Source organism: Phyllostomus discolor, chromosome 9 (genome assembly GCF_004126475.2).
Source record: "Phyllostomus discolor isolate MPI-MPIP mPhyDis1 chromosome 9, mPhyDis1.pri.v3, whole genome shotgun sequence".
Lineage (NCBI taxonomy): Eukaryota > Metazoa > Chordata > Mammalia > Chiroptera > Phyllostomidae > Phyllostomus > Phyllostomus discolor.
The window spans coordinates 98234992-98253477 of record NC_040911.2 but is presented as its reverse complement, the minus strand read 5'-3'; the positions used below and the strand labels follow the sequence as shown (position 1 = coordinate 98253477).

The window sequence follows — 18486 nt, the reverse complement described above, 5'->3', positions numbered from 1 at the left end:
GCAGCCTCCGCCGGCCCGGTCTCCCCTCCGCCGCCCGCCGAGATCCATGAGCTGAACTCCCGCCCCCCACTGGCCGCCGCCATCTTGTGCCCCCTCCCCCTCCCGCGGGCAGCGCTAAGGGGGATTTTGGCGTCTCAGGCACAGCTCCCTCTCTCGGTCCCCGCAGCTGAAGAGCGAGAGGAGCGCGGCCGCCGCCGCCCGCCTGCCCGCGCCGGTGAAGCGGCCTCTCCCACACCCTCCGTCTCCTCCCTCCGCCCCTCCTTTGTCTGCACCGCTCGACGACGCTGCCGCCGCCGCCTGCGCGGGTACTGGAGGGAGCTGCTCGCGCCGCCGCCGCCGCCCGCCGCTCTGTTGCGCCCGCCGCGCCCCCCGGCAGCAGCCGCGGCCGCGGCGCGAGCCGGAGCCCGCCGAGGCCACCGAGCCAGAGCGCGACGAGGCCCCGGGCGCGCCCTCGCCGCCGCCACCGCCGTGCCGCCGCCACCCGCCCGCCGCTGCTACCGCCCGGCCCCCGAGCACGCCGGCCCCGCGCTCGCCTCGAGGCCGAGTCAAGGTAAGCCGCGCGCGGCCCCGCGGCCCGGCCCTGCTCCCGACCCTCAGTCCGCGGGGCTCCCGCCGAGCCGACCCCGCGAGCGAATTTTTTAAATTGCCAGCCCTCCGACCACACACGCTCCTTTGCATACTCCGGGTCTGATGGGCCGCCCGCCCCGTTCGGACCGCTCCCCGGCTCTGCTCCGGGGGCTGGGCGCCTCCTCTTGCAGCCTGACCGCGGTTCCCAGCCTCGTGAGTCCGCGGAGGCCAGCAGCCAGCCTGGACCCGGAGCTTTAGCCGCTAATGGCATCTCCCTCCACCCCGCCCCCAGCAATAACCTAGCTTCTCCCATCCCTGGAACTCATCCCTTCCTCCCGCCCCCCACTCCCAGCGAGCCCCCACCCACACCCCCAAAGCCTGGGACGAGCCTTCTGCCAGGTCTACCCATCCTTAGCTAGGGGAAGGGGTACAGATTGGGGGGCGGGGAGCATGCATAGCACGGAGTGCAAGTCTGCCTCTCCCGTGCAGTCCTTCCTCCCCAACATGCTAGCTCCCCTCCTATCCTGGCCACGGAGTCCACCACCACCCTCTTTACTCAGTCGCAGTGCCTGGTTAGCACGACCTCTTAGGAGCATTGTGAGCCCCAACTTTGCAATGAGATGGTAGAAAATGGAAACCCAGACAGCTGCGAAGAGATTTTTTTTTTAATGCAATGAATGGGAGTAGTTCTTTGAGTACCCTTTTATTCACCTCTTCTTTCCTCTGCTCTGGGCTGCCTGCCTGCCTGACTTCCCCTCCCCCCCCCCCCAACCTGGATGCCTGTCTGCTGGAAAAGGCGCGATTGCCTCTTCTCTTCCTCTTCTGCCCAATATCAGGCGCTAAGATCTAATATTCTTTTTAGCCACACACACCCACATTAAGTGTTCTTGATGTTCTTTCATTCACCAATTCCTCTGGACAGTTCTTGCCATAACCCCATTTCTCAGACAAAGGCTTAGGAGGGAAAAAGAACCAAACTGTTTCTCGTGTTTGCCATTTTAATGCTGTCCATCCCCACACACCCAGTTCCTATTCCTGATGCCTCTCCTGCCAAATGCCTTGAACCTTCAAAATGAAAAAAGAAAAGAATCTCCTGGGGACCTTGATACAGTTTCTTTGTAAATCTGCATTGTTGCTTCTGGTTTATGGCCATGAAGAAAATACCAGCCCCCACCCAAAATGCACCGCAGCCAAGTCGGCTAAAGGCAATGAGCGTTGGAGTCAGTAGGGGGCGCATTCCCTGCACTGGGTAAGGCTGCAGAGGGGGGGAAGGGCCCCAGAGCTAGAACAGGATGTGCTTTACAGCGCCTTCTACAGACCATGGGAAAATGGGCTCAGCGAGGCACACTGCACTCCTAGTTGGTGAGCTGACAGCAACATGGCGAAGGACTGAGTCAAGAGCAGTGATTTTCTCTTTTAAAGAATCCACCTTGCCTTTTAGAAGTTCTGTCTTTTTACTTTTCAAAAGTGTTGACCCACAGTCTACTTTTCTTGATGAATCACCTTGACACATCCTTGGTACATAGATTTCCCCTTCTCTGGAATCCTGGAATTCTTCCGCCTTGAGCTTCGCCTGTGTCACCATGTCTTTCCAAGGTCGGATGGTAAAGGGAAAAGCTTGAAACCTGAGAGTAACTGGTTTGGGGTATTGCTGATTACCTCCCTTCTTCATGGCCCAGATCTTTCCAACTCTTTGAGAGTTAATCATTCTTGAGGGATGGTAGATGTTAGTGGGGCAGTAGTTTTCATAAGCATGTAGCTGGGTGTCATGATCTGCAAAGCCTTGTTGGTAAACATCAAGCCCTTGTTGAGTTCTTCATTGTCAAACTCAACAGTTGATTGTACAATTTTCTTTCCAACTTCAGAATTGTGATTGCTATTCATTATCTTAGCAGCCAGCCACCTTTGCAAGAGCGTTGACACCAGTCTTGTGTGAACATCCATCTTCTTGGGGTGTGTTATTTCTATAGATTTTACTCCTCTTGTTATTTCCTAGGTGTGAGATGCACAGTGTGAAACCTAGGCCCCAGCTTTTGCACCATGATGCACAGGGTTATACTTTTTGTTCTGAACTGATAGGTTGCCTAGTGGTTATACCCCGTGCTGCCATTTTGAGGATCTGGACTCCGTTCCTGCTTTGCTCTTTGGACCACATTATCAATACACACCGGTGGGTATATTCATTTTGGTGGGTGGGAACTGCAGCAACAGGGAAGCTAGAGACTTTGCCTCATTGGTCTCCACCAAAGCCAACACTTCCAAAATTTCAGCCTAGCCACATTCCTCAAGGAACCAGTTAGAGCTGGTTGCAGTCGTGGGTTCTGAACAGAGAAATGACTTACAACTTAAGAGAAAAATTTTAAGTTGCTGGTGTTGTTTAGTCATTTGCATTCTGCACTCTTTTACATAAAATATGTTAAGTTCTCAATTATATTTTGGTGACCCAATCTCAAGAGTTGTTAAGCTTCTAAAAACCTTAAAAGATTCTTTGATCAGAACAGGCTTTTTCATGAATATTCACTTGCTACCAAAGATTAACAGTGGTTGATACCCAAGGGTACTTTTAAGACTTTGTTATAGGTATTTTATATAGATACACCAAGGTAAACTTATGGGGAAATGAATGGGTGTGTTCTTTGATACATAGTTAACAACACTTGGTGCTTAAGGGAGACTTTTCATTGGACATTTGCTGCCAAGTAAAATTTTGTGAGTAAGGAGGTGGCAGTTGGGTTGAGATATTCCATTAAAGACTTAATTATCTTGCTTTTATAATTATTTAGTAATTACAAGGATGAGATACTTAATCTAAATGGGTATTATTTGTAAGTTTTAAATACTGTTTAGTGTTTGTTAGATAGAATTTTGACCTGTATTTGATCTTTGATACATAGTTACATGAGTTTTGAATGAATAATTTGAAGACAATTTCATATTTGAGGATATGTTTGAGATGAAGTTGTTGAAGATTCTTTTGTTTGATTTAGCAAATGATACATAAGGTATAGTGGTGACCGGTGTCCTCAGTGGTAATAGCCATTTTCCCTTCACAGGAAAAGTTGCTGTGAGCTCTTAGAAAAACATGCGTTCTGTGGTTTCAAAGGTTTCCTGGTTTTGACACTCAAAAATTAAAAAGGTGAAACAATTGGGCTTGAAGGCTGGGATTTAGGTAAATTGTGAGGGTTCATTAAAGTATGTAGTAAAAAGCCTTAATTAACTGGAGGGTAGGGTATGGGTATCCTGAACTAAATCTCTGATTTGGTTTCTTCATTGGGCTGTGAATCTGTAAAGACCCCTTCCCGCCCTACCTGTCTGGGAGTTACTGGTTTTAAACATACCCACTGTTAAATTGTTTTGCTTAAATTTCTAATTTTTTCCTTAAGCTGAAGTGCAGGAAGAGTTCTAATACTATTTATATTAAAATAAAATGTCACCATATTGAACAGATTGTGTCAAGTAATTTTTCAGTTACTTGTATTTGATGACCCAATCTCAAGAGTTCCCGAGCCTCTAGCAACTGTAAAGATTCTCTGATTACAATAGGCCTTTCCATGAATGTGTACTTGCTACCAAATAACCAACCAATAAATAGCATTTTATCAAGTAAAATGGCTTTTGATTTTCATTATAACATGCATGCATACATGTATTAATTTATATTTGATTACTAAAAGCATAATTACAGAAGGTATACTATGAGTTGTTGCTTTCCTTATGAATTTTGGGGAATATATTAAAAATAATTACTAATATTTTGAAAATTTAAATAGTAAGCTGTTGGTTGATACTGTTAAGATGTACATGTCCTGGCTACACATGTTATTAAAATTACGGTTTAGTAAGGAAGGTGGAGCTGTTATCAAAAGCAAGTAGGGAATCAATAGAGGAAATAAAAGAAAATTTTCAGAATTTGTATTATTTTTCTTTTGAAAAACATAAATAACAAAATTGCACACATTGTAGTAGACCGTTGCAGTTTGATTTCATTATTGCATGCGTGCACACATACATGAAATACAGTCCACTGTTTAGAGCTGGCGGTGTGAGTGCAGAGAAAAACAAGTCAGAGTGAAACACTGTAGATATTTTTAAATAACCTAGCAGAATCTTAGTGAAATAAACTTTTTAAAAATGATGTGAAAGTACAAAAAATTTCTTTTATAAGATTAGAAGCTAATTTGTAGTCTACGTCAAGATGCCCAATACTGTTTTGTAATAAGCTACTTGTTCACCTTTAACTTCCAAAGGACTTTCACTTTAAAAGGATGTCATAAATCCTGTTAGGTCTTCCAGAAGGTAAAATACTTTCCATGAGAATTGAACTTTACTTGCCTAAAAAGGCATGAAGATTAGGAAAAATGTTGCTCCCCTATGTAAATAATTCATTTACAGTTAGATAATGAGTTGTTAGCATCACGTAAACTTAGTTTTTCCTCCTTTCGTGTGGTAAGAGGTTGTGTTAAATCTAGAGTCAAGGCCGTGTTTTGCTGATGTACACCACTGTCAGTTAACACCTTTTAGGTTGTTCGTTTGGAAACTTGGCATTTGAAACTGATGAACCAAAGCCCCACACTAACTGAATTGGTATCTTGAATGTAAGAGATGTTTCTTGTTTATACATTGGTATTTTCCACCTTGATTGTCGAGACACTTTGTAAGAGAAGTCATCCATGTTTTGCCCAACATGAATGGCCGCGGTTCCATCATGATTTCGTGGGTTTTTATTGTTTGTGTTCCTGACCCTGTGAATGAGAAAGTGATAGGCAGGATGGTTGTGCTCCCTCAGTCTCTTAGTGTCTTAGTGTCCCTTAATCCTGTGTGTTGGTCATGCTCTACCTTTGCTACCCGTCAGGTTAGGGGTCAGCTTAAATGAGCATCCGCATTCTGCCCCTCCCAGTGAGGCACATGTTAGTGTCCTTCACATGCTAGTCAGGCTTTTCACATGGGGTGCATATATATCCAACTGGTTATGTTGGGGGAGGTGTATGAAGTCACAGGTAAAATGGGAGCAAACTATTTCAAGTGCCAGTATCAATTGAGAGTACACATTTTTATTCTCATCAGTGTAAACTACCAAATTCTTAGCACTGTTTCTGTTCTGGATTCCCTTATCTGCATTTATGTGTATTCACTGTCCTGTCGTCGGGAGTTCTTTGAAGTGCACTCACAAGCTGCTTTGGTTTTATTGATTTCTAGTATAGTTCTAAGACAGCAGCTAAAGACATTCTAAAACCTTAAGAATTTCAGCAGTGTTCCAGAAATAAAAGATTTTTGGTAAGAGTTTGCTAAGGGAAGACTGCCCTGAACATATGCTGCAGTTGAAGATTTAACTCAGAAACGTGCATGTCACCTACAGGAGTCTCTTGCAGTGTTTGATCGGCCCATAGAATCGAAAATAAATCCGTATACATCCTAGTTCCCTTTTCAGTGAAAACAGGTAGATTTGTAGTTGGGTGGCCCAACTTCAGGTGGTTTTTGTTTATGTGACATTTCTCATATGACTTGGTTGATGCCTTTAATAAGGATGAGCTGTTTAAGCGTAAAGGCCCCCTTGCTGGCCATATTGTATTATAAAATACTATTGATGGCTTGCCTGTTTATTTTCCAAGTACTTTTATAAATTATTCTCAATTCTCCCAGGACCATCCTTGTTTCACAAGTAGGGAAATTAAGGCACTACCACGTGCAGTGATGAAGTGGGCCCCAGAATATGTCTGGGCCGGTTCCCAGGCCTGTGCTTGGAACACAGGCTTTTATAATGCTCCTGTGAGCTGTTTGGCTAATGAGGGCTCAAATGAATGCCTCATAACTTCATAGTGGTGTTCTGTGCTTATGTGTCAGCTAACACCCAAGGATCCCACATGGGCTCCACAATGGAAATCAGCCACACCCACATCAGGAACGGTACAGATGAAAACTGTGATGATCAGATGGTTAGTTGAAGTAGCACGCGTCTAGTTTGAATTTACCTGAATAAGGATCTCAAAAGAAAGTTTGATTATGACCCTGTTGCTTTTCCCAATATTTTGGCTTAGGGCTGTCTCGTTCCTTCTCCCCTGTGAGCAGTTATTTTTGCTTACACAGGTAATTGCTGGCTTTGGCCATACTGCCATTTCTGTCCTTTTCTGAACCCACTACACTCCGTTTAAAAGCTCACAGAAACTGCTTCCCTCGAAAATCTATAAATCTTTCCTTTTCTAGCAATAGCTGCCAACAATTCAGAACCTTGAAGAGTAGTGTCTTTGGAATCTGGTATATCTGAAGAAACTTCTGTGTAGTGGAAATATAGCAAAATGTATCAGGATTTTAAATTGGAATTATCTATGTAAGTCAACAGTTAGATTTCTTGCTCTTGTGAAAGGTGAATTAAAATTTGGAGTGTCCTAATGTAGTGAGTGCTCAGAATCCTGTTTCAAATTAGATTTAAAAACAAGGAAAAAAATAAGACAACTCTGCAGATAATGTCGGGATTGACCATTAAGTGTCAAAACCTGCTATGAGAATGAGAATGTTTTGGCTAAGCCTTGACTCTAGGAGAGGGATTATAAAACCTTGGTAAGATGATTTAAGTGTATTGTTTTATTTTTCAAGAATGGTGAGAAAAGTGCATTTCCTGTTACTATGGGAAAATTATTTGAGTAGTTCTGATAGAGCGTGGAAGATTTTTTAAGGGGTTGAAAATAACCTACTTTTGTCTCATGCCATTTAGATGCAAAGACTAGCCACATGCCTCTGGAATGATACCAGAGGACATATCTCAGTGTCCTCTTGGGCCCACTTGTGAATCGGTTTCCTTTTTTCACGTTTCTCTTAGGCCATGTTTTCCACCTGTATTGACAGCAAGCAGCTCTAAGCCGGTAGAATTCTTATGCAGACAGCAGAGTGTTGGAATGGCTTCCCCCAATGTGAAGTAGTAAATTGGGAAATGCTCCTCATCTCTTACTCCCTAAACCTGGATTGGGATGTTAGAGTACTCTTAATCTTTTTCCTTATTAAGCAGTGAGGCATCTTTCCCCCTTTCAAACAAATTTTATGTGGACTGCAGTATGTAAAGTTGTGCTTGGGAGCCACACCTCCAGGTGCTGTTGCTCAACTTGCATCTTGCACCTGAGGCTTTGTCTGCCCCTCTGTCCGCATTCGCGCCTTAAGTGGTCTCAGCACGCTCTTAGAAGTACACCCTGCAAACTGTCGGTTCCGTTGGTGTTCTAGAAGTTCTGGTGGCCATAGCTAGGATTCTTGTCTGAAATCCGAAAGTAACAGGATAAGCAGTAACATAATAGCATTTTCACTAGTCTTTTAGCCTGAAAGTCTTAAAAAAGGAGTGACTCCCATATTTTTTAATAAATATACAAAAATCTAAATTACATTCTATGTTTCTACTCAGCTGTAAGTCACATAGGTTTATTTTGGGTATTTGCAGATGTTCAGTTACATAAGCATTTTAAGTGCCACAGAGCTTATAAAGTTAAGAATATGCTTACTCTGCCCAGGTTGGTGTGGCTCAGTTGGTTGGAGTGTCGTCCCATAACCGAAAGATTGGGGGTTCGATCCTTGCACTGGGATGTACAGGGGGCACGATGTTTCTCTCTCACATTAATGTTTCTCACATTAATGTTTCTCTCCCTTCCTCTCTCTCTCTCTCTAAAAGCAATGAAGAAATGTCCTTGGGTGAGGGTTTTAGAAAAATGCGCACTCTGACATGAGTGGTTCACACACATGTATAAAAATATGACTCTGTATACGTGTAAGTTTGGATACACATTATAATGTGTACAGGAACAGATGTATGGCAAACATCTGATTCCCAGGAATAACAATAATTCATGCTTTTTAAAAGAGAATACTCTGGTGTAGACTCATAATATTCAAAGTGCTATTCTAGTATCTGATCTGGTTTAAGTAATAATAATAACCTTTTAAGCATTAACTGGCATCATCTCATTTAATCCTGATGTTTAAACAATAGTGTCCTAGTTATACCATAAAGAGACAGACCTCCAGGGGTTAAATGACATTTTTAGGGTCACAAAGATAGTAAGTGACAAAGTAGGTATTTAATACTGTCCAACTCTAGCGCTGTATTCTTAGTCACTACGATCTTTTCTGGAAGAGGAAAGCTTTACTGTGCTTGTCACCTTGTTACAGAAATTGGACGTTTTGAGGTAAATTTCACATGTGGCCGATGGGTTAGCTAAATTTTTGTCCATGAAAATAATAGTCTTACTGGAATGCACACATTTTGGTGTAGACTATAGGCTTTACCCTTGAACCTTTTTTCTCCTTCCTTTTGTTTATCATATCAGCATCTTACTGTCTCATACCTAAGGCTCTGTGATTCTGCAGACCTTTCAGTTCAGTGTCTTTTTCTGTACTTCTTTATATTCTAGAATCATTTCAGTTTTGCAAAACTAAAAAATAGTTGAGCTTCTCATTAAAGTAACCCCAGCTGGATTAAATCTGTTAAGACAAAATTAATTGAAGTCTTTAACATTGACAAAGTAATGTATAGCAAGTCCTCAAATAATGTCATCTTGCTCAACGTGGTTTCTGATGAGATGTCAACGTTGTAGGAACTTAACTCTTGTCCATATCAGTTAGCCTTTGGTAAAATTGGTTTTATTACATGTCCTGTCACTGCAGTTCCAAGAACCTATCAAGAACAACTTTTAAGTGAGGACTTACTGCATTCCACTGTTCCTGGCCTCTTGGAGTGGAGCAGATTTGCTGGGAATGTGAACTTTACTAAGATTTTTTTTTAAGTACTTAACAATTTGAGGATGATTAATATATTACCATACAGTCTCTCATTTAATATTGTCCAACATGGTCTGGAAATTTGTAAAGGCCTTCAGAGTTTCTGTATTGCGTTCAGGACTTGCCCTTGAGTATCTCTCCTGTACAGAGGAATCTAAACAGATACTTAAAATGTGTGGTCTTGGCAAAGAGACCCAGGCAACCCTGCTGATAAAATTACAAGCAAATCTTAACCTGGTTCCAAAATCACTACTGTTGCCTTGAATTTTCCAGTAGCTACATTTTTTAAATGTTTATCTATTTTTAATTATAAAATATACATAACATCATTTTAAACAATTTAAGTGTGTAGTTCCGTGACATTAAGTACACTCATGTTGTGGTGCAGCCATTACCATCATCTATCTCCAGAACTTCTTGTGCTTGTAAACTTGAAACTATATCAATTAAACACCAATCCCTATTATCTCCCTTCCCCCAGCTTTTGGCAACTACCCTTCTACTTTGTCTTTATAAATTTCACTATTTTTAATGTCTCGTGGGAGTGGAATCATACAGTATTTGTACTTTTGTGACTAGCTGCTTTTATTTAGCATGTTTTGGGGGTTCATCTGTATTGCCAGTAGCCACATTTAAAAATATAAAAGTGAAATTAATGTTAATAGTATTTTAACACAGTATATGCAAAATATTGTCATTTTAATATCAGTATTTTTGTAGAGGTATTTATGATACTTGGTGTACTTTTTATACTAAACCTTGGAAATCCTGAGTATGTTTCATACTTAAAAGTATATCTTAAATGGGTAAAGGACTCGAATACATACTCTGCAAAGAAAATAGACACAACTGGCCAGTAAAGTGTATGAAAAGACATCCCACGTCAGTGGTCATTAAAGAAATACAAATCCCTGGCTGGCGTAGCTCAGTGGATTGAGCACGGGCTGGGAACCAAAGTGTCCCAGGTTCGATTCCCAGCTAGGGTACATTCCTGGGTTGCAGGTCATAACCCCCAGCAACCGCACATTGATGTTTCTTTCTCTCTCTCTCCCTCCCTCCCTCTCTCTCCCCCGCCCCCCAAAAATAAATAAAATGTTTAAAAAAAAAGAAATACAAATCAAAACTACAGTGAAATACTACTCACCCCCATTAAGATGGCCACTATTAAAAAAATAACAAGGGTTGATGCGGATGTAGAGAAATTGGGATCCTTGTGTACTGGAGGTGGAAGAGGTGGAACAGGACCTGGAAGAGATACTAACTTGTACAGCCATGTTCCATGGTAGCATTATTCACAATAGGTTAAAGGTGGAAGCAGTCTAGGCATCCGTTAACAGGTGAATGGATAAGCAAAATGTGTATGCGTTGTGGGAAATATTATTCAGCCTTAAAAAGGGAGGAAACTCTGATACATGCTATAATATGAATAAAACTTGGGGATATTATGCCAAGTAAAATAAGCCAGTCACAAAAAGACAAATACTTAATGATTCTACTTAAACAAATGTACTTAGAGTAGTCAAAATCAGAAACAAAGTGGAATGGGAGTGGTTGTTGCCAGATGTAGAGGCAGCGGAGAAATGCGGAGTTCCTGCTGAATGGGTGTAGAGCTTCAGTGTAGAAGATGGAGAGAGTTCTGGCAGTGGGTGGTGGTGATGATAGCACAGTATTGTGACTAATACCACTGAGCTGTGTACACTGTAAAATTTACTATCTTAACCATTTTTGTTGTGTGTTTTACCACAATATAGATAAACAATAATTTTAAAGCACATCTCAGTTCATTTCAGACTAACCACATTTTAAGCTTAATAGCCATTTGAGGCTAGTGTATTTACCTTGTTGGAAAAAAGTTCTTAAAGTAAAATTGACAAAATTTCTAAGCAACATTAGTTTTCTTGCTGCATGTATAAATGCTGAAATAAAAAGATTTTGTTTCTTTTAAAAGAAAAACATTCTGTATGCATAAAAATCTGCAAGGATAAATATCTCAGTGTTAACTATTGTCTTTATGTAAAATTTGAAGTTATTTGTGTTCTTTGCCGTTTCCATATTTTGTAATCTTATACTGGGCCTAATTGTCTTTTTCTTTTTTACAATTTTGAGATAACAGTTCATATGCCTTAATAATTCCACCATTTGACATGTACAATTAAATGTTTCTTAGTATATTCAGAGTTGCGCAACTGTCACCAGAATCACTTGCAGAACAGTTTTTATCGCCCCACAAAGAACCTAGTAGCAGTCACCCTCTCTTTTCTCCTCTAACTCCCCGAGCCCTCGGCAACTTACGTCTCATTTCTCTCTCTGTAGACAGGCCTTTCTGGACACTGCATGTAACTGGAATCATACAAAGTAGACTTTTGTGATGAGCATAGTGTTTACAGGGTTCATCCATGTAGCGCATGTATCAGTGCATCATTCCATTCTATGACTGAATTATCCCATTGTGTGGATAATACCACATTTTGTTTATTCATATATCAGCTGATGGTTTGGGTTGTTTCCCCTTGGGTATCAAGAATACTGCTGAGAACATTAGTGTGCAGGTATTGTGTGTGTGTGTGTGTGTGTGTTCACTGCCCAGTTGCTTTTGTTACAAAAACTAATGGAGCTTGATTTGGGAAAAGGAGCCGAAGAGGTAGTTAAAGAACTGACTAGCCTCCTGCCCACCCCTGCCCTCCAGGAAAAAAAGATCACCAGGGCCTCTGTTGTTTTCCCAAGCAGTTTTGGGGAGAACATGTCTTGAGCATTAATAATGGGAAAATGATGAAGGAAAGACATGCTATGTGTTTTGTGAAAAGCTGTTTTCTCTAAGAACATCAAGGTTGTAATTTTCCTTTTACAAGGTATTACCATTACAAATTGGGTAGGAATATCTTTCAGTTGCGACTGACTAGTGACTGTTGGATTCCACTGTGATGGGAAAGAGCACTTCAGGGCAAATGGTCTCAAAGCTGAGTTCTTGGTTCAGTTCTTCTGTGGATGGGATGGGATGGGACTGTCTGACCTGAGAGGAATGTATGTTCTTAATCTCTTTCAGCACTTGAGCTATATTATAGTGTGGCTGAACTTTCGCAAGGTCGTTTCATCCTGGGGATTGAAGTTCTGGTACTTTTGGATGTATGCATATAACATGCTGTTGTTTACTCCCCACCCCCCCTTAAGATTTTATTTATTTTTCAAGAGAGGGGAAGGGAAAGAGAAAGACAGGAAGAAAAGCATTGATTGGGGACCTGGCCCACAACCCAGGAATGTGCCCTGACTGGGAATCAAACCATTGACCTTTCAGTTTGCAGGCCAGCACTCAGTCCACTGAGCCACACTAGCCAGGGCTGTCGTTTACTTTTAATTAATGTCAGATATCAGAGCTTCATCTGTGTGGGTGGTGGGGAGGAAGGGAGAGTGCTTCATCCTAGATCTGGAAATAACCTTGAGACCCTGCCTGCTCTGTCGCCAACCAGCTGATCATCCTTAGATCAGTTGCCTCACCTTAGTTGCTTATCTGTAAAATGAGAAGAATTTAGATTAGTCAACCCATAGGTACTTTTGGTGGTTCAAAGTGCTGCTTTTCTATAACATTGCAGTTCATGTTGTGATTTGGAATATGAATCTTGGTCTTTCATCCTTCTTAAGGCCTGTACTGGACATTTGTTCCTTTTCATTTTGGGATCAGAATGCTCCTCCTGCCCCTTCAATTAAGAAGATACTTAAAGACACCTAATGTTACTGTCCTTCTAACCAGACCTAGATTCAGTGTAGAATCTTTTTTCCACCAGCTGAACCAGCTAATGCTGAAAAGGGCAGCACATGTGCAAAAAAGGAAACGATTTGGGTTGATCATATGTGTGAAGTGGCTGCCACCAACACAAATGCACCTTTCAGATTAATTTAAAAGTAATGGCCAGCTCTAGCCAGTGTGGCTCGTTGGTTGGTTGGGATCACCCCACAAACTGGAAGGTTCCAGGTCAATTCCCGATCAGGGCACATGCCTGGGTTGCACTTTTGGCCACCAGTTGGGGTACGTATAAGGGGCACCAATTGATGTTTCTCTCCCTCTCTTTCTCCCTCCCTTCCCCTTTCTCTAGAATCAATAAAAGGCAAAAAAGTTTAAAAAGAAAAACTCCTAAAAAATAATTATAATATCCAGAGTTAGAGAAGTGTTGTCCCACTTGACCTGATTACGTCACATCTAGAATAATAACAACTGTTTATTCAGGGCATCAAAGAGATTGACAAGCTAGAGGCCATCTATTGGTAGTAGGCTTATATGCAATATCAGAAGGAATGTTAAAAGAAATGAGAGTGGTTAACTTGGAGAGGGGCCAAAACTTGGGAAGGAGGAAGTGTCTTAAAAACTTGAAAGACTGTTATGTGACCAAGTAATTTGACTTCTGTAGCTGAGTTGTGGGCAGGTCACAAAATCTTGTAGAAAGTAAACTTGTGAGCAGAGCTGTCCACTGTGAAATGTGCTGCCTGGTGGGTTTGTGCCCCCCTCATTGGAAGTGATTAGGTAGAAAAATAGTCTCTTAGAGCAGGGCTGTTGTGGAAGGGATTCACACGCACTGTTAACAAAAAGTGGGCAAAAGTATTTGTATGACCAAATGGTTTCAGATGTACAAAATACTATATTTAGGTAAACATACTCACTTTGCCTTAATAAATATAGTCTACCCACCAAAGAAATAGTTAGGAAAACTCAAATATGCAGAGTTTAAAAATTGACTTGGTTAAAAATTAAAACCAAAGTTTTGTTTTTTTTCCTGGAGTGGAGGCAGTTTTGTATTTGACGTTTTACTCAATTGGGGGTTATGGGGGGGTTGTTTGTTTCATTATCAAAAAGACTAGTAAACATTTATGCAGTTAAGTAAAGAATAAAAGAAAACAAAGATAAATACCATATGATCTCACCTTTAACAGGAACCTGATCAACAAAACAAGCAAAATATAATCAAAGACACTGAAATTGAGAACAGGTTGACAGTGACCAGAGGGGAAGGAATTTCAGGGGGAAAGGTGAAGGGTTTGCAGGAACAAGTATAAAGGACACACGGACAATAACGGGGAGTGGGGGGGCTGAGGGGGGAGGCAGAAAACTGGACTTAAACAACCATTAAAATTTTTTTAAAAGAATAAAAGAAAACAAATTGGTTACATACCCTATCTGCTTCTTGTCTTTATTTGGTTACATTTCCTGCCTGCTTTTTGTCTTTATTAAGTGTTCCAGTGTTATCCTGGGCAACATAAGTGATGTTCCTTCAGATTTAGTTTTTGGTACAAGTGTGTCTTCATTTGCAAAGTAGTTTTTCTTTGATTCTCCTGGGCTTCTCAGAACCCTTTGTTTAGCTTCAGCACTACTGCACATTGAGAGAGGAGACGACTTTCTTTTCTTACCTCTGTCATGCTGTGCAGTTTTATCTGCTAATCCAGAAAAGCATTCTACCAGGTGATGGTCAGGTGGTCACTTGTTCTGTGGTATTTGGGACTTGAGAAAGAGAGGAGACAGAGCTGCCTTTCTACGAAGAGCTTCTGGCATCTGGAAGGTTTTTTGCCAGAGTTTATAGGAAATTGAAAGATCGGCTGCTTCTGTTCAGCACCGTGTTTTAGAAAGAGCCTGAGAGGTGATTGCTTCCAGACTGAACGTGGGATCTGGGTGTGCTCACTTGCTGGAGGGTTGTGCCAGCATGCTGTACAAGGTTCATTTTTTTAAATACAAATACCAGTATATAGACCTTTTCACAACAGGTTTAATTTAAATTTAGGACTTAGTGACACCCTTAAAAGCAAATGAGGTGTCTGTTCCCTTCAGATCCCAGAATAGTCAGGAAAGGTAAAGCAAGTATTGTTTAGAAAAAGAAAGTTTTATGATGGCCACAGTTTTACTCAATGAACAGTGCTGACAGATATTAACATGTTGCTGAGGGGGAGGAAGAAGGAAAAGAGGGTGTATGGATATGGGAATGATCTTTTCTTTCTGCCTAAATAGTATTTATATTAACGAGGTCCTAAATGTTTCCATAGAGATGTTATAAAATTTGTTTTAAGTGTCACGGGTAGCAGTGAAGTAACTAATGCTTAGATTCTCTTCATGAGAATCTTCTTAAAATGCCTGGCTTCTTAGAAAATAGCATGACTTAACCATTGTTAGCTGCTTAAAGAAACTTCAAATATCTTAAGCCCCAGTGTGGGTTAGCAGGTGGTTGTATGCAGAGTATAGCTAACTGTGTGGGCCCACACTTATATGCAGATATTTTTCAATAAATAAGTATAATACTATAAATATATTTTCTTTTGTTTTAATATTTTTCTTTAGCTTATTTTATTGTAAGAATATAGTATATAATACATACTAACATACAAAATATGTGCTAATCAACTATTTATGTTACCAGTAAGCTTTCCAGTCAACAGAAGTAAAGTTTTGGGGGAGTCGAAAGTTATTCTCTGGTTTTCAACTGCACAGGGGGTCAAGTGCCCCTAACCCCCATGTTGTGCAAGGGTCAACTAACTGTACTTGGTTTTGAGCTAAGTATCAAGGGTCTGGATTTCTTAAATGTCAGTTTGGATTGATGATGTTACCAAAACTGAAATTGTTTATATTATAGTAGCTTGAATGTCTTCCTAATTTTTATTAACTTAGCAAATATACAGCAGTTCTTTACTAGTAAAGACATCATTCCTGGTCTTCATTGCCTGCCCCCCAGGTAAAAGATATTCCCAGAGAAATTGTATTTGTCTTTACAGCTTTACTGTAAAAAAATGTTTTAAAAGGCAACATCAAAGTATAAACTATGTTCTAATCCTTAGGCTTACTCTGGGCTTCCTATAACCATGTTCTGAGCAGACTAATTTTGTTTACCGGATATCTTTACCTAACTATAGGAGTTCTGTTACAGCCATCACACTTCCTGCTTTGGTTGATCGCCCGGTTAGGTCCAGATTTTATGTTTCAGTAGACACCCACCTTGGCATATGTTTGTGTTATGAGCTTAGTTTAGACAAGTAACTGTTTCAAGGAGCTATTTGGAGACAGAGAACTCTGTCTTCCTTTCTTTATTTCAACCCCAGACCCTCTACTCTTTGTCTTTTTTATGTTTCAACTAAGATTTCTTTAGAAACAAGGGTTTCATCCCTTTGGAGGGTGGGGCAGTGTTAAAAACCACTGGTTTATACTAAGCAGCTTATGTTTAGGTGTTACCTGAAAGAAATGTAACCATCTTGTCTGGCTCTCGGTGCAGTGTTAGAACTGTTTTCCTTATGATAATTCTTGAGTTGCGTTTACTAGTATAACTGACACTTTAGTCCCTCAGGTAAAACGTTCAGATTTCATTTCCCAGGTACAGGGATGGGGAAAAGTAGGTTTATAGCTGTGAGTATGTGAAACAAACTTTATTCTCTTATTGTGAACCTACCGTATTTTTGGACTGTAAGATGCACCCCCCCCCCCCAATTTGGGGAGAAATTGGGGTGTGTCTTATAGTACAAATGTAGCTTACCTGGCTTGCTGTGGGGTGGCAGTGGAGCGGGATCGCAGGTTATTAAATATTTTACCACCACCACCCCCCATTTCCCTCTAAAACCTAGGTGCATCTTATGGTCTGGTATGTCTTATAGTCCTAAAAATATGGTGCTCTTGCCCATCAAAGTAGAGTTGTACCAGCAGGTGATGGAAACTAGGACAATCACACAATCATACTTCTGTATTTTCTGCCATGTTAAATTAACATGGATTCTTATTAGAGATTTGAGAAACATCACATAAGAATAAATTAAAAATATGAAGAATTATGTACTGGAAAATGCCATGCTAGATCCGCACTAGTAGTAGCTTTAAATACAGCCTGGAGAGGTTTGATTTGGAGGCTTTTTTTCCTTCTGGCTTGATTGTTTATCTGTGCCTGGTCAAAGGCTTATGGTTAGGTTTGGGGGGGGGGGGGTTGTTCTGTTTTGTCTTACTTTCTAATGGCACAGTCATGCGTGCTTTCTCCTCCCCACCACCCCTAAGACAGACTAAATCCTGCCATCTTTGATCCAGTGGCTTTGCGGAGCAACTACCACACAGAGAGCAGCCCCTTTGACTCTTCCTGTGTCGGGTACTTCAGGCTCCCCTTGAACCTGCTAGACTAGTGTACGGTCACGTGTTGGGTTTCCCTTCATCTTCCTGACCCAGGAGCTCTTGAGTCCACCTGCCTAGATCCAAGCCTTTTGGCAGAGCTATGTTTTCATAAGTGATCATAATTATTTTCCCCAGTTAATGACCTTTGCTTCGGTAAAGTCCACAATCACTGATACATCATCATCCTTCTGCAAAGAATCAGCCTGTAAATATTTCCTCATGAGACAGGCTCTGTCTGCTTTTATTTACCTTGTTGGTAGTTGGAATAAAGGGTTATTTGAATGTGACTCAGTTATTCATTCAACAATAAATTTAAATCATTCTGAAAACAAATTTAAGTCTTGTTCATCAGGTGTTACATGCTTACCCAAAAGCTTCTTACCTTCAGTTGTCAATGAAACACTTGTAAATGTTACCTTCTGCTATCAATAGGTCATTGAGCTTTCCCCAAATTATTAGAATTTAGGAAATGTTTTCCTGAGTAGTGTTTTTGATTAATGAAACCAGGGGTCAGAGCATCTTTCAGAATAACTACATCTTGGCAAACTCCTATTCTGCTTTTAGACCCAGTTCACAAGTATAATTATTTTGCACAAAATTCCCCACCTTCCCTCTTTTGCTCACTTTTTATTCTGTGTTCCACTTTAGGGCTCCCAAGAGCTTTGGTTACAAATGATATGAACCAAAGCTTAAGCAAAAATTAAAATGTGTTTGTTCCTGTTTCAAAAAGTTGGGATGGTGGGACTGGCTTTCAGGCACCAGGTAGATTGAAGACCTTAAGCGGTGCCAGCAGGAATCTTTCCCTCCCTCTTCTTCTCTTGTGTAGTGGCAGGTCCTGACTCTGCTTTTCAGTATCACTGTCAGCCCTGTTTGAGGCACATGTCCAGCTCTGTACTAATCAGTGTCTACAGAGAGAGACTGCCCTAACTGGTCGACCTGAGTCATGTACAATCTGCTCTCCACAAAGGGCCTCCTAAGTAACTGTATATCAGAAGTGGCGGGAACGGTACCAAGGGGCAGGTGGGCAGGTGGAACAAGTATCTTTACTC

The 18486-nt window shown here is 41.3% G+C and overlaps 1 protein-coding gene across 2 annotated transcripts in view; it reads left to right on the top strand.

The window, feature by feature from the left end:
* The first annotated feature begins 423 nt into the window (after nt 1-423).
* LOC114506966 (activity dependent neuroprotector homeobox) overlaps nt 424-18486 on the top strand; it is a 33745-nt gene continuing 15682 nt past the window's right edge. The window contains exons 1-2 of one of the 2 annotated variants that reach the window (XM_028524930.2): nt 481-550; nt 2647-2737. The gene's annotated coding sequence lies outside the window, so the exon portion shown is untranslated. Of the gene's footprint in view, nt 551-2646; nt 2738-18486 lie in introns of both variants that reach the window. The other variant, XM_028524929.2, reaches the window with a different exon arrangement.